Genomic DNA, 13,278 nt, shown 5'->3' with positions numbered 1-13,278 from the left:
TCCCAAAGTGCTGGGACTACAAGCATGAGCCACTGCACTTGGCCATTCAAAAAAATTTTTTTTGGTAGAGACAGGGCCTCACTATGTTGCCCAGGCTGGTCTTGAACTCCTGGCCTCAAGTGATCCTCCTGTCTTAGCTTATCAAAGTGCTGGGGATTACAGGCTTGAGATACCAAGCCTGGTCATCATTTCTTTCTATCTGCTTGATTTGGATTATTTGCTTTTTTTGTTTCAGTTTCTTTAGGTAAAAACTTAGGTTGTTTTTCTTTTCTAAATAGGCATTTAAAACTGTTAAGTTTCCCTTTCAGCACTGCTTTAACTGCATTGTACATATTTCAAAATATTTTCTATTTTCCCTTGTGATTTCATCTTTAACCCATGGGTTATTTAGTAGTGTGTTTTAAAATTTCCAAATATTTTGATATCGACTACCTTTATTTCTATTGTTGACTTCTAATTCTACTGTGATTAGAGAACATACTTTGAATGATTTCAATCCTTTTACATTTATGGAGAATGTTTTACATGCATTTGCAAAGAATATATATTCTGCTGCTGTGGGTGAAGTGTTTTATAGGTACTTTTTATGTCAAGTTAGTTGACAGTGTTGTTCAAGTTTGTATCCTTACTGATCATCTTTCTACATTTTCTATCAATTATTGAAAGTAGGGTATTGAACTCTCCAACAGTTGTTGAATTGCCTATTTCTCCTTTCAATTTTGTAAGTCTTTACTTACGTGTTTTGAGGCTCTGTTATCAGCAACATTAGTTTCCTAGAATTGTCCTAACAAATTACCAACACTAGGTAGCTTAAAACAATAGAAGTTTATTGTCTTATGTTTCTGGAAACCGTAAGTCCAAAATCAGGGTGTCCACAGGGTCATGTTCCCCCCTTTGAAGGTTCTAAGGAAGAATTCTTCCTTGCCTCTTCTCATGGCCCCAGCAGTACTTAGTTGTGGCAGCACAACTCCAATCTCTGCCTCCACAGTCAGATCACTGCCTTCCCTGTGACTTTCTGCGTGTCCTCTCCTCCTTTTATAAGGTCACCAGTCATTGCATTTAGGTCCCTCACCCCAGTCAAATATGATCTTATCTTAACTAATAACATCTGCAAAGATTCTGTTTCCAAATAAGGTTACATTCTGAGGTTCTGGGTAAACATGAATTTCAGGAAAGATATTGTTCAATCCACTGCAGTGTGAATACCTTTATACTGACATTTGTATCTTTCTGACAGATTGACCCTCTTATCACATGAAATGTTCCTCTTTGTCACTAGTAATATATCTTGAAATCTATTTATCTGTGCTTTATTAGCTTTATAAAACCAACAAAAAAAGCATTATATATCCTTTCAAGTTCTGGGAGAGATTATTATATATGGTATGAGACTCACCCATGCTACCTATAATATATAATAATACATATAATAATCTTGTTTAAGAAAGAAATTACAGGCCGGGCGCGGTGGCTCAAGCCTGTAATCCCAGCACTTTGGGAGGCCGAGACGGGCGGATCACGAGGTCAGAAGATCGAGACCATCCTGGCTAACATGGTGAAACCCCGTCTCTACTAAAAATACCAAAAAACTAGCCGGGCGACGTGGCGGGCGCCTGTAGTCCCAGCTACTCGGGAGGCTGAGGCAGGAGAATGGCGTGAACCCGGGAGGCGGAGCTTGCAGTGAGCTGAGATCCGGCCACTGCACTCCAGCCTGGGCGGCAGAGCGAGACTCCGTCTCAAAAAAAAAAAAAAAAAAAAAAAAAAAAAAAAAAAAAAAAAAAAAAAGAAAGAAATTACAAAAGTTTTTCTTTTTCCTTTTACTTTTTTTTTTTTTTACTTCTTGAGTTAGTCTTCGCAATTTAGAGGTAATATAGGGTAGTATTAACATTTCTCAATAGGAGTTCTAGTAACATTATTTTTTTCTTTTTTGAGAGGGAGTCTCCCTCAGGCTGCAGGGCAGTGGCACCATCTCGGCTCACTGCAACCTCCGCCTCCTGGGACTGAGCAATTCTCCTACCTCAGCCTCTGAGTAGCTGGGACTACAGGGTACACCACCATGTCCAGCTAATTTTAGTATTTTTAGTACAGATGGGGTTTCACCATGTTGGCCAGGTTGGTCTCAAACTCCTGACCTCAAGTGATCCACCCACCTCAGCTTTTTTTTTTTTTTTTCTTTTTGGAGATAGTGTCTTGCTGTAGCACCCTGGCTGGAGTGTAGTGGTGCCATCTCATCTCACTGCAACCTCCGCCTCCCAGGTTCAAGCATCGAGCAATCCTCCTGCCTCAGCCTCCTGAGTAGCTGGGACTACAGGTGTGCACCACCACACCTGGCTAATTGTTGTATTTTCTGTAGAGACGGGGCCTCACTATATTGCTCAGGCTTTTTTTTTTTGTTGAGACGGAGTCTCGCTCTGTCGCCCAGGCTGGAGTGCAGTGGCCGGATCTCAGCTCACTGCAAGCTCCGCCTCCCGGGTTTACGCCATTCTCCTGCCTCAGCCTCCCGAGTAGCTGGGACTACAGGCGCCCGCCACCTCGCCTGGCTATTTTTTTTGTATTTTTAGTAGAGACGGGGTTTCACCATGTTAGCCAGGAGGGTCTCGATCTCCTGACCTCGTGATCCGCCCGTCTCGGCCTCCCAAAGTGCTGGGATTACAGGCTTGAGCCACTGCGCCCGGCCTTTTTTTTTTTTTTTTTTTTAAATAGAGACAGGGTTTTACTGTTACCTAGGCTGGTCTTAAACTTCTGGCCTCAAGCAATCTTCCCTGCCTCAGCCTCTCAAAGTGCTAGGACTAACAGGCATGAGCCACTCTGCCCAGCCTGGGTCAGTTCTTTATTTTTTAGGACCATCACTCATACTATAGGACACTTAATATTTTGAATCTCTATCCACTAAATGTCAGTAACTCTCCTTAGTCTTTATAACAACCAGATTCATACCCGTGAGGGTGGGGGAGTTATTCAAGAACCAATGACATAGTTAAGAGAGTAACTGCTTGGGCTTAAATACAAGCTCTGATACTAATTTTGTTAAATATTTTTCTATTGAATTTTGCTGTGATTAGCTGATACATATAAAATTCTTAGAATAGTACCTAGAACAGAGCAAGTGCGTGATAAATATTAGCAAGTATTATTCCACAAATTCTGTCATCTTAACAAGTTTTTATATGGCAGGACAGTATTTTTGAAATATTGACTTATTTTTCTTGTATGAATTCACTTTTTCCTTGCCCTTTCCTTCCATACTCCCTTTAATCGGCTAGATAGCTATGAGCTCGCTGCTATAGGGGAGAGAGAAACCAGATTTAAAGACATAAAAATGACGTATTCATAAACTTTATTTCTAAAACTGTAAGCCTTTATGGGAATAGAGAAAGTTCCATACATACATAAAATATTTGGGAGAAACATAACTAAAAAGAACTGGGCTTTCTTATCTCCCCATTAATTTTTTTTTAATTATTTTTTTCTCCCCGTTATAACAAGCCTAGAAAGAAATTTCCCCAGACTGAGGAAGAAGACAATATGGTGGGAAAGGGATAAGAGTACAGAAACTGACAGATCCTTAAAAAATGAATTCTATGCCCTGATTCATGGAGTAGCAAAGAAGCAGTAAAAGTCCATACAAACATGAGGGCTCTAAGTCAGGGAGATGAGGAGGGTTAAATCCTGAACCTTGGGTAAGTAATATGATACCAGAGAAGAAATGACTGGGAGATAAGACTATGCTGATCTGGCTTTAAGAAGTAGCCTTGCATTTCATACGTAAGCATAGCAGTGAAGGCGTAGAATTATGTATATGCCCCTACATGTAATGTGGAATAAAAGAGAGAACATACCTGAAGGTACCAGACAAACAGGAATGACAACATCTTAGTGGCAAATGGTGTGGACCAGTGTCCGAGGACCAGAAAGGACGATGGACATCTCAGAAAATACCTGCATGAACAGGCAACATTGAGGACTAGGTGAATATGAGTACCTTCTCCCTATCCTTGTCTTAGTAACACAGAGATCACCCCCACTTCATAATCAGACTCGAAGTATGAAACTCCAAACTGACTGAGATCAGGTTTCCACCCCCTCCAATGAACGGAGACTTCGAAAAGAAAGTAAGATAGCCGGGCACGGTGGCTCATGCCTTTAATCCCACTTTGGGAGGCTGAGGCAGGTGGATCACAAGGTCAGGAATTCGAGACCAGCCTGGCCAACATGGTGAAACCCTGTCTCTACTAAAAATACAAAAATTAGCCAGGTGCAGTGGTGGGCGCCTATAATCCCAGCTACTCGGGAGGCTGAGGCAGGTGAATTGTTTGAACCCGGGAGGCGGAATTTGCAGTGAGCCGGGATCGCGCCGCTGCACTCTAGCCTGGGTGACAGAGTGAGACTCCATCTCAAAAAAAAAAAACAAAAAATAAAAAATAAAAAGATGATTCATATAAAATTAGAGTAACATTTCTTGTATAATTTTGTGGACACAGATCTACCCATATGCACAGAGTTGTTCATATAATTGTAAGTTTTTAAAGCTATGTATCTGTTGACATAGCCCCTTTTTACTTTTGTTCATATCTCCTTTATTTGTTTATTTTTATTAGCTTTTTAAAGATTTAATCAGTTTGTTGGGATTTTTGAAAAACTCAATTATTAGATGTATAGTCTACTCTTCCTGTCTCTTAAAAGTCACTAAGGTTTTTATCTTTATTGTTTCCTTTATTCTGCTTTCCTTTGAGTTGTATTTCAGTTGTTTCTTTCTAGTTTATTGATTTGATAAATTCTGTTTTCCTAACTGGACCATGAATGATACAGATGGTAAATTCATTTTATAGCTTAAATGAGCAAATACAATTTTTATAACATGTATGGCATGATATGGCATGTATATATGGCAGAAACTTGATAGTTATCAGAGTTAAAATTTATCTTCAGGACTATTAAACAAATTCTTGGTAGTAAATACTAAGAACACTTCTTCCATTACTTGGCAAACATTCAAAGAAGTACTTTAGTTATGATTAGAAGAAATAGAGCAAATACGCACTTAAATAAGATCTTTGTCCACCAACCTAAGGTTTTTTCTTACTTGTACTACTGAATTCCCTGAAATGTAAATATTATTTGGCCCTTTCTCCTTTATCCAACTGAGGATGGTAATGACTAACTACTTTAAATTCTCAAAATACTTTGTGGCAAAAAGACTATTTCCTGTCAAGTATTCCTGTTAAATATCATTATGCATTATGTCCTATACTTTCTTTTCATTATAACAAATCCAAAGTATATCTGGATTTTTAATTTTAATTTCTATATTATCCTAAAATAAAGCTTGGATATTACCAATGGAATATTGTAAAAGAAGTGAAGTAAAAATGAAAAGTTTATCTTACAAGCAAGAGGGAAAATACACTGTAAGTCTTACAGAATAAGTACCTTATCCAGGTGTCTCATAGTCTAGATGAAGAAATAAAGGCCTAGATAGGATAACTAGCTCAAGATTAAAGGTCAAAAACAGAAGTTGGTCAAAAAACTGGATTCCTTTTTTTGTTTTGAGATGGAGTCTCACTCTGGCACCCAGGCTGGAGTGCAGTGGCACGATCTTGGCTCACTGCAACCTCCGCCTGCCAGGTTCAAGCAATTCTCCTGCCTCAGCCTCCCGAGTAGCTAGGACTACAGGTCCATGCCACTATGCCTGGCTTTTTGTTTTTCTTTGTATTTTTAGTAGATGTGGGGTTTCACCATGCTGGCCAGGCTGGTCTCAAACTCCTGACTTCGTGATCCGCCCACCTCAGCCTCCCAAAGTGCTGGGATTACAGGTGTGAACCACCGCGCCCGGCTCCGAAAAACTGGATTCTTTTTTTTTTTTTTTTTTTTTTTGAGACGGAGTCTCGCTCTGTCACCCAGGCTGGAGTGCAGTGGCCGGAGCTCAGCTCACTGCAAGCTCCGCCTCCCGGGTTTACGCCATTCTCCTGCCTCAGCCTCCCAAGTAGCTGGGACTACAGGCACCCGCCACCTCGCCCGGCTAGTTTTTTGTATTTTTTAGTAGAGACGGGGTTTCGCCATGTTAGCCAGGATGGTCTCGATCTCCTGACCTCGTGATCCGCCCGTCTCGGCCTCCCAAAGTGCTGGGATTACAGGCTTGAGCCACCGTGCCCGGCCCCCGAAAAACTGGATTCTTATATTCAAAAGCACTCTTTTGTTCTGCTCTGTTATTACCTTTTACACTGATTATACAAGGGTCTCATGAAACAAAAAATATAAAATTTGCTGAGAGGTTGGGCTCGTTTGGTGCAGTGGCTCCCGCCTGTAATTCCAGCACTTTGGGAGGCTGAGGCAGGCGGATAACTTGAGGTCAGGAATTTGAGATCAGCCTAGCCAACATGGCGAAACCCGGTCTCTATTAAAAATACAAAGAAATTAGCTAGGCGTGGTGGTACACACCTATAATCCCAGCTATAATCCCCAGGAGGATTATACACACCTATAATCCCCAGGAGGCTGGGGAAAGAGAATTGTTTGAACCCGGGGAAACAAAGGGAGGTTGCAGTCAGCTGAAACTGCACCACTGCACTCCAGCCTGGGCGACAGAGCAAGACTCTGTCTAGAAAAAAAGAAAAAATGCCCCCAGAAATCTGACCGTAACACAACTAGTGCTACAATAAACATCAATTAAACAATGCCTGTTTTAAAAACTCAAAGAACAGAAGAAAGGAAAGAAAATAAAGATAAGAGCAGAACTTGAGGAAATAGCAGAAGAGACAATGGACAAAATCAATGAAGCTAAAAAATGGTTCTTAAAAAGACCTAGAAAAGACATACAATCTCTAGCATGACTAAGAAGAAAGAAAGAAGGCAAAAAACAAATATTAGGAACAAAAAGGAAGACGTAATTATATATCCAGCAAGGATTTAAAAGAAAATAAGTGTATGTTATGAGCAATGTAGTGGCAAAAAAAAAAAAAAAAAAAAAACCCACAAAACAATGGAAGGAAAACTTAGGTAAAACTGATTAACTCCCAGAAATATATAATTTAACCAAAACGAAATGAGAAAAAATTAAATATTTGAATAGTCTTATAGTCATTCCAATCCGATAAATACTCTTGAAAGAACAGAGAGAAAGGATCATATAATCTTTTATCCCCCCACAGGTTATTGGAGAACAGGTGGTGTTTGGCTACATGAGTAAGTTCTTTAGCAGTGATTTGTGAGATTTTGGTGCAACCATTACCCAAGCAATATACACTGCACCCAATTTGTAGTTTTATCTGTCACCCCTTCCCATCCTTTGTCCCTAAGTCCCCAAAGTCCATTGTGTCATTCTTATGTCTTTATATTCTCATAGCTTAGCTCCCACTTAAGGACCATTTAATCTTGATACCAAAACCATATAAGATTTTCAAGAGAAAGACAAACTACAGGTTCTTCTTATGAAAAAAATCTGAAAAAAAAATACTAGCAATCCAAACCCAGTAATGCGTTAAAAAAGATAATATATCATAATTATGTTGTTTATCCCAGTAAAGCAACATTAAAAAATTAATAAACACAATTTGCCATAAAAAAACTAAAAGAACAAAACTTTATGACCAAGAGATATCAAAAATTAATAAAATTCAATGGCTATTTATTTTTTAAAACTTTTTTTTTTTTTTTAAGACAAAGTCTTGTTTTGTCACCCAGCCTGGAGTGTAGTGGCATGATCTCAGCTCACTTAGCCTCAATCTCTTGGGCTCAGGTGATCCTCCCACCTCAGCCTCCTGAGATTACAGATGGGCACCACCATGCCCAACTGATTTTTAATTTTTTTTTGTAAGGACAGGATCTCACTATGTTGCCCAGGCTGGTTTTGAACTCCTGGGCTGAAGGATCTTCCTCCTTCAGACTCCCAAGGTGCTGGGATTACAGGTGTGAGCCACTGTGCCCAGCAAAAATTCTTATCAAAACAGGAATAGAAGATAACTTTAAAAACATCTCAATAAATGGTATCTACAGAAAGCATCCTTCTTAATGATATTTCAGAAGCATTTCCTTTAAAATAGGCAATCATTCCCACTATTATTGTTTCTACTGTACTAGACATCCTTTTAATAATTCAAAAGCAGTATAAAGATTAGAAAGATGCCATTATTAAACAATACTATGACTGTCTACCTAAGAAAACCCCAAGGAATATGCAAATTATTAGAGATAACAAGATATTTAAACACATGGCTGAATATAAAATCAATTTACAAAGCTATTAAATTTCCAATAGCAAGCAACCGATGGTTAGAAAATATTACTTATAATAGCAACAACAAAAAAGATACTCAAGGCAGGGTGCAGTGGCTCATGCCTGTAATCCCAACACTTTGGGAGACCGAGGCAGATGGATCACTTGAGGTCAGGAGTTCAAGACCAGTCTGGCCAACACAGTGAAACCCTGTCGCTACTAAAAATACAAAAATTAGCCGGGCATTGTGGCATGTGCCTGTAATCACAGCTACTCAAGAGGCTGAGGCAGAAGAACTGCGTGAACCCAGGAGGTGGAGGTTGCAGCGAGCCGAGATCGCACCACTGCACTCCAGCCTGGGCGAAAGAGCCAGACTCTGTCTCAAAAAAAAAAAAAAAAAAAAAAAAGAAGAAAGAAAAGAAAAGATACTCAAGAATAAATATAATTAACAAAAGATGTGCAATGATTATATTGATAAAATTATGAAATTTTATTGAAAGATATTAAAGAATACTAAAACAAATGAAATGTGATTTTTTTACACAGTTATAAAAGAATTCACTGTTGTAAAGATGTAAATTCTACCATGAATAATCTACAGTTTAAATTTGATTATGTTCAAAATCCCAGCAGGTTTTTTCATAGAATTTAACAAGCTGCTTCTAAAATTTATGTGGAAGAGGAAAGAGAAAAAATGGCCAACAAGATACCAAATGCTTAGGCAAACTCCCAACCATGTATCAAGATTTTTATAAAACCAGAATAATTAAGACTGTGTGGCTATATGACTGTGTACAGATAGTCATATAAACGAATGAAACAGACTAGAGAGCACAGAAACAGACTCCAGTATTGGTGGTGAAAATTGGTGTGGTTAGTTTTCTATTGTTGTTGTAACAAATCACCACAACCCCGACCCCCTGCCCCCACTCCCACAACACATATACACACAAATTTCTCTTGCAGCTCTGAAGGTCAGCAGTCCAAACAAGGCCTTTATGGGGCTAAAATCAAGGTGTCAGCAGGGCTGGGTTCCTTCTGGATACTATAGGGAAGAATCTGTTTCTTACCTTTTCCCACTTCTAGAGGCTGCTTGTTTGCCTTGGCTCATGGCTTAGTCACTCTAATCTCTGCTTCCTTCATGATATCTCTTACTTTGATTCCCTACCTCCTGCTTTCCCCTAGAAAGACCCTTATGATTACACTGTGCCCACCTGGAAAACTCTAGATACTCTCCTATTTCAAGATCCTTAATTACATCTTCAATGTACCCTTTGCTGTATAAGGTAACATATTCACAAGTTCTGGAAATTAGATGTGAACATGTTTGGAGGGGGCATTAGTCTGCCTACTACAGTGTGCACATCTTACAATTTAGCAATTCTATTCTTAGACATATAATCTAGAGAAACTCACACAAAAACACGAGGAGAAATGTACAACATATTCATGGTAGTACTGTTTGCAACAGGAAAAAAAATTAGAAGGACTCAGGGAGCAAGATGGCCGAATCAAACTGAAGAATTATCCACACAAAAAAAGCACCTTCATAAGAAACAAAAATGATGTGAATGTGATTTTAAAACAACAGTACCTGGTTTTAACTTCATATCATAGAATGAGACATTGAAGAGGGTAAGAGAGACAGTCTTGAAGTGCTGATGCCACTCCTCCTCCATCCCCACTGGCAATGGCCATCTGGCATGGAGAGACAATATATGCACTTGTGAGAGGCAGAGTGCAGCGACTGTGGGACTTTGCTCTGGAACACAGTGCTTCCATGTCACAGCAGAAAGCAACATTGGGTAGAACTCACCTTGGTGTTTAGACAAGCTCTAGCCAGAGGCAGATTACTCATCCCAGGGTCAGAACCTGAGTTACAGCAAGCCCTGCCACACAGGCTAAAGTACTCTGGGGTCATAAACTTCAAAGGCAGTTTAGGCCACAAGGACTGCAAGTCCTGGTGCTGTCCTGGGTTCAGAGTCAGTGGATGTGTGGGACATGCAACGAAGTGACATACCAGCTGTGGCAGCCAAGGGAATGCTTGTACCACCCCTCCCCCAACCCTAGGTATGGCAGCTTGCAGCTCCAGGAGAGACTCCTTCCCTCACTTGAGGAGAAGAGAGAGAAGAGTAAAGAGAATTTTGTCTCGCAACTTGGATACAAGCTCAACCACAGTAGCACAGGGGTCCAATCAAGAGTTCCGAGGCCTCCATTACAGGCCCTAGCTCCCAGATAACATTCCTAGACATGCCCTGGGCCAGAAGGGAACCTGCTGCCTTAAAGTGAAGGACCCAGTCCTGGCAGAACTAATCACCTACTAACAAAAGAGTCCTGGGCCCTGAATAATCAGCTGTGATGCCCAAGCAGTACTTGCTATAGGCCTTAGGTGAGACCCAGAGATGTGCTGGCTTCAGGTGTGACCTGGCACATTATCCAGTTGTGGTGGCTATAGGGAGAGATGCCAGCTTAAGAAACGGAGAGGGAGGAGTAAAGGGGACTCTGTCTTGGAGCTTTAGGTACCACCTTGGCCAAAGTGCGGCAGAGTACCAGGTGGGCTCTTGGGGTCCCCAATTCCAGGCGTTGGCTCTTGGATGGCATTTCTGGACCTGCCCTGGGCCACAGGGGGAGCCTACTGCCCCGAGGGGAGAATCTCAGGCCAGGAAGCATTCACTACAAGATGACTGAAGAGCCGTTGGCCCTTGAGTGAACATCAGTGGTGGCCAGAAGTACATGCTGTAGGCCTGGGACGATGATGGCCATGGGAAGAGACTCTTTTGCTTGTGAAAAGGGGAGGGAAAAGTGAAAAGTCTTGTGGCTTAGGTGCCAGTTCAGCTGCAGTAGAATAGAGTACCAGGTAGATACCTCAGGTTTCCAACTCCAGGTCCTAGCTCCTGGATGGCATCTCTGGACCTGGTGGGGCTGAGGGAACTTACCACCCCAAAGGAAAGGACATAAGCTTGGCTGGCTTTGCCACCTGCTGATTGTAGAGCCCTAAGGCCTTGAGCAAACATAGGCAGCAGCCAGACAGTGGATACCACGGGCTTTGGGCAAGACCCAGCGCTGTGCTGGCTTCAGGTCTGACCCAACACAGTCCCAATGCTGGTAACCACAGGGATGCTTGTGTCACCCCAGCTCCAGGCAGCTCAGCACAGAGAGAGAGAGACTGTGTTTGCTTAGGAGAAAGCAAGAGAAGAGAACAAGTGTATCTTCATGGTAATGCAGATAATTCTTCTGGCTCTTATGTAAGACCACCATGGTGGTCTATGTTATTGGGCTTGGGGTGTCTCCTAATGAAGATATGGCTGCAATGATTAAAAAATTAGATTGCCATACCAAAGTCCCTTTCAATTCCTGGAAAGCCTTCCCAAGAAGGATGGGTACAAACAAGCCCAGACTGCAAAGACTACAGTAAATACTTAACTCTTCAGTGTCCAATCACCCAGGAACATCCACAAGTATCAAGATCACCCAGGAAAACATGACCTCACCAAACAATCTGAATAAAGCACCAGGGACCAATCCTGGAGAAAGACAGAGTTATCTGAACTTTTAGACAATTCAAAATAGCTATGTTGAGGAAACTTAATGAAACTCAAGATAATACAGAGAAAGAATTCAGAATCCTATCAGATCAATTTAACAAGAGATTGAAATAATTTAAAAGAATCAAGAAGAAATTCTGGAGACGAAAAATGCAACAGACATACTAAAGAATGCATTCGAGTCTCTTACCAGCACAATTGATAAAGCAGAAGAAATAATTAGTGAGCTTAAAAACAGGCTACTTGAAACACACAGAGCAGACAAAAGAAAAAAGAATAAAAAAGAAAGAAATATATCTACAAGATCTAGAAAACAGCTTCAAAGAGAAAACCTAAGAGTTACTAGCCTTGAAGAGGAGGTAGAGAGCTGGGTGTGGTGGCTCACGCCTGTAATCCCAGCAGTTTGGGAGGCCGAGGTGGATGGATCACCTGAGGTCAGGAGTTTGAGACCAGCTTGACCAACATGGAGAAACTCCATCTCTACTAAAAATACAAAATTGGCCAGGCATGGTGGCGCATGCCTGTAATTCCAGCTACTCAGGAGGCTGAGGCAGGAGAACTGCTTGAACCCTGGAGGTGGAGGTTGCAGTGAGCCAAGATCGCGCCATTGCACTCCAGCCTAGGCAACATGAGCGAAACTCTGATTAACAAAAAAAAAAAAAAGAGAGAGGCGGTAGAGAGATACGGTGTAGAAAGTTTATTCAGGCCAGGTGCGGCGGCTCACACCTGTAATGCCAACACTTTGGGAAGCCGAAGTGGGTGGATCACCAGGTCAGGAGATTGAGGCCATCTAGCCAACATGGTGAAACCCTGCCTCTATTAAAAATACAAAAATGAGCTGGGATGGTGGCATGTGCCTGTAATCCCACCTAGTTGGGTGAGGCATGAGAACTGCTTGAACCCAGGAGGCGGTGGTTGCAGCGAGCCAAGATTGTGCCACTGCACTGGCAACAGAGAAAGACTCCACCAAAAGGAAGGAAGAAAGGAAGGAAGGAAGGAAGGAAGGAAGGAAGGACGGACGGAAGGACGGAAGGACGGAAGGACGGAAGGACGGAAGGAAGGAAGGAAGGAAGGAAGGAAGAAGGAAGGAAGGAAGGACGGAGGGAGGGAGGGAGGGAGGGAAGGGAAAAGAGAAAGAAAGTTCGCTTATTCTAAGAGATAATAACAGAGAACTTCCCTAAAGTAGAGAAAGATATTAATATTCAAGGATAAGGTTTAGAACACCAAGCAGAATTAATCCAAGTATTAATAAGACTACCTCAAAACATTTAATAAACACTCAAAGGTAAAGGATAAAGAAACAATCCTAAAAGCAGCAAAAGAAAAGAAACAAATAACATACAATAGAGCCACTGAAAACCTTACAGGCCAGGAGAGAGTGACATGACATATTTAAAGTGATGAAGGAAAAAAACTACTTTTATCCTAGAAGAGTATATCCAGCAAAAATATGCTGCAAACATAAGGGAGAAATAAAGATGTTGTTCAAGACAAACAAAAGCTGAGGGATTTCATCAACGC

At 41.2% G+C, this 13,278-nt stretch overlaps 1 pseudogene; it reads right to left on the bottom strand.

The window, feature by feature from the left end:
• Nucleotides 1–3,838: 3,838 nt before the first annotated feature.
• The window catches only part of LOC117074023, a 35,993-nt pseudogene continuing 26,553 nt past the window's right edge, over nucleotides 3,839–13,278 (bottom strand).

This window comes from Trachypithecus francoisi, unplaced genomic scaffold, assembly GCF_009764315.1.
Source record: "Trachypithecus francoisi isolate TF-2019V2 unplaced genomic scaffold, Tfra_2.0 Lachesis_group5, whole genome shotgun sequence".
NCBI classification, from domain to species: Eukaryota; Metazoa; Chordata; class Mammalia; order Primates; family Cercopithecidae; genus Trachypithecus; species Trachypithecus francoisi.
Note: the sequence above shows the minus strand (reverse complement) of the source record. Positions and strands in the feature narration are given on the sequence as shown.